This window comes from Cydia amplana, chromosome 23 (genome assembly GCF_948474715.1).
Source record: "Cydia amplana chromosome 23, ilCydAmpl1.1, whole genome shotgun sequence".
Lineage (NCBI taxonomy): Eukaryota > Metazoa > Arthropoda > Insecta > Lepidoptera > Tortricidae > Cydia > Cydia amplana.
In genome coordinates, this window is record NC_086091.1 from 5926469 (window position 1) to 5929783 (window position 3315).

Genomic DNA, 3315 nt, shown 5'->3' on the forward strand with positions numbered 1-3315 from the left:
CGTGGTTGATGCACATATCCCACGACAACGCCTGGCAACCAATATGCACAATTGCAACCAGACTTATGCTGTAACCTGTTACACGAATTTACGAGTCGCCTTCGCTGAATACCTAGATTTACAATCACAATAAAGGATTGGTATCCTTAAACAATAATAAATATTATCATTAAAAGTAGGATTTATTCAGCTATAATATAATATTGTAGGAGTAGTCTTCTCCGAGAGCGGTGGGGCGTGCGGTGAGGAGCGAAGTGAAACACGGAATCGAAGGCAGAGAGCCGTATATTAACCAGTCGGCGCTAACACTAGGTACAGGAACTATGCAACTAGACTAATAGCCTAAGGCCGAGCAGCGTCCAAGACAGGACAGCAGTCGAGCGCCTAGGGGAGGTGACGAGGATTTGGTTTGTCAAGAAGGTCCAGAAAGGTCCCAGAGGGTACGCAGTCCGTTCGCCTAATGACTCCTAGCTAATTATCTCTCATTTCTCAACGATTACAATATTCGGTGCATCGGGTCCTTATTCTAGGAAAAATCTTAACACCGCCATGTAGGATGGCTATGCGCACTGTACAGTGACATCTAGTGAGTGATTCGGTAACCAGTTAAGTTGTACGAACATGCGCGTTGTTTTTAGGGTTCCGTAGCCAAATGGCAAAAAACGGAACCCTTATAGATTCGTCATGTCTGTCTGTCTGTCTGTCCGTCTGTCTGTCCGTCCGTATGTCACAGCCACTTTTCTCCGAAACTATAAGAACTATACTGTTGAAACTTGGTAAGTAGATGTATTCTGTGAACCGCATTAAGATTTTCACACAAAAATAGAAAAAAAAACAATACATTTTTGGGGTTCCCCATACTTCGAACTGAAACTCAAAAAAATTTTTTTCATCAAACCCATACGTGTGGGGTATCTATGGATAGGTCTTCAAAAATGATATTGAGGTTTCTAATATCATTTTTTTCTAAACTGAATAGTTTGCGCGAGAGACACTTCCAAAGTGGTAAAATGTGTGTCCCCCCCCCCCCTGTAACTTCTAAAATAAGAGAATGATAAAACAAAAAAAAATATATGATGTACATTACCATGTAAACTTCCACCGAAAATTGGTTTGAACGAGATCTAGTAAGTAGTTTTTTTTTATACGTCATAAATCGCCTAAATACGGAACCCTTCATGGGCGAGTCCGACTCGCACTTGGCCGCTTTTTTATATGTTAAACTATTTGGATACATTCGCTATATTTTTAGGAACATGTTACATGATGTTCTGTATTTTTTACAGGTTTCAGAAACGAAATATCATAGGCCTACTAACACCATCTCTGTGTGTATAGGTGAACTATATATGTATGAGTTGTCAAGATTACATTAATCTATATCTATACATTTGCTACGTTTTGGTAAAAATACAAGTGTTACGAAATGCGTGAAGTCATAATTTAAAGGCTCCAGGAAAACTAGGATTAAGATCAAACATTGGGTATTAGTAACGCCATCTTTTGTAGGCACCGTGAACTATGGTTTGCATAGGAACTGAAGGCTAACTAATTTACATTAATCTTACTTTGCACATTCGTTATGTGTACTCAAAAAATCTAAGCAACACTTAACACAGGGTACGCAAGGTTTTGGATTTTTAAAACTACGGGAAAGATAAAATATCGCTAATGTTTACATCGAAATCGAGGACTACTAGCGCCATCTAGTAAGAGATCATATGAGCTAAACATAGCGTATTAATGTATTTGGGAAAGTTCGCGTTACAGTCTCCCCCTCTGGAACTGCAGACGACCCGGCGCGGTGACAGGAAAGTCTTCGTTGCGTTGAGGCCGTTGGGCGGACGTCCACGTCCGCTCGTGTTGCTGGTTCAGGGGTAGTCTTTTGGGGAACCCTCCCCTCTTCGGTAAGACTGTGCATACGTTTCCGTATTTGCTTGACTGACATTCCGGTAGGGCTTAGTTCCTACGTAACGTACATAAGCCGTTATCGTGTCAGGTACAACTTCAGTCTGTGTGGGCAGCGTGGGACCAGGTATCCCACAACCATAGTACGCGAAGGTGGGCTGCGACGGTGAAGGTGCTCTTGTTTCCGTAGCAGTAGGGGTAGTGGCTGTGGCTGGTGGCAGCGCTTCAGCTTTTACTGTTCCTCGGGTTGCTGCACGGTGCTGCTGCTTCCTTCTTGCGGCACACATCCTCATTGTGGCGTAACGCTTGACAGTCGCTGTCGTCATTATAGATCCTGACAACTGGATCTGACTATCTGTCGTATATACATTCATGTCTCTTGTGACGTCACGGCACGGCCTCGAGTTGGGCGGCGAGGTACAGGTACTATGTAACTAGCTACACTAACTAAACTAATAGCCTAAGGCCGAGCAGCGTCCAAGACAGGACAGCAGTCGAGCGCCTAGGGGAGGTGATGAGGATTTGGTTTGTCAAGAAGGTCCAGAAAGGTCCCAAAGGGTACGCAGTCCGTTCGCCTAATGACTCCTAGCTAATTCTCTCTCATTTCTCAACGATTACAATATTCGGTGCATCGGGTCCTTATTCTAGGAAAAATCTTAACACCGCCATGTAGGATGGCTATGCGCACTGTACAGTGACATCTAGTGAGTGATTCGGTAACCAGTTAAGTTGTACGAACATGCGCGTTGTTTTTTATATGTTAAACTATTTGGATACATTCGCTATATTTTTAGGAACATGTTACATGATGTTCTGTATTTTTTACAGGTTTCAGAAACGAAATATCATAGGCCTACTAACACCATCTCTGTGTGTATAGGTGAACTATATATGTATGAGTTGTCAAGATTACATTAATCTATATCTATACATTTGCTACATTTTGGTAAAAATTCAAGTGTTACGAAATGCATGAAGTCATAATTTTAAGGCTCCAGGAAAACTAGGATTAAGATCAAACATTGGGTATTAGTAACGCCATCTTTTGTAGGCACCGTGAACTATGGTTTGCATAGGAACTGAAGGCTAACTAATTTACATTAATCTTACTTTGCACATTCGTTATGTGTACTCAAAAAATCTAAGCAACACTTAACACAGGGTACGCAAGGTTTTGGATTTTTAAAACTACGGGAAAGATAAAATATCGCTAATGTTTACATCGAAATCGAGGACTACTAGCGCCATCTAGTAAGAGATCATATGAGCTAAACATAGCGTATTAATGTATTTGGGAAAGTTCACTTTACAATATTAATTATAATTATGTCTAGTTATTGATATTACGTTTAATTTTTATCTTCGAAATCATCATCATCATCGTTCAAGTTCGGGTTGGAGCAAGAA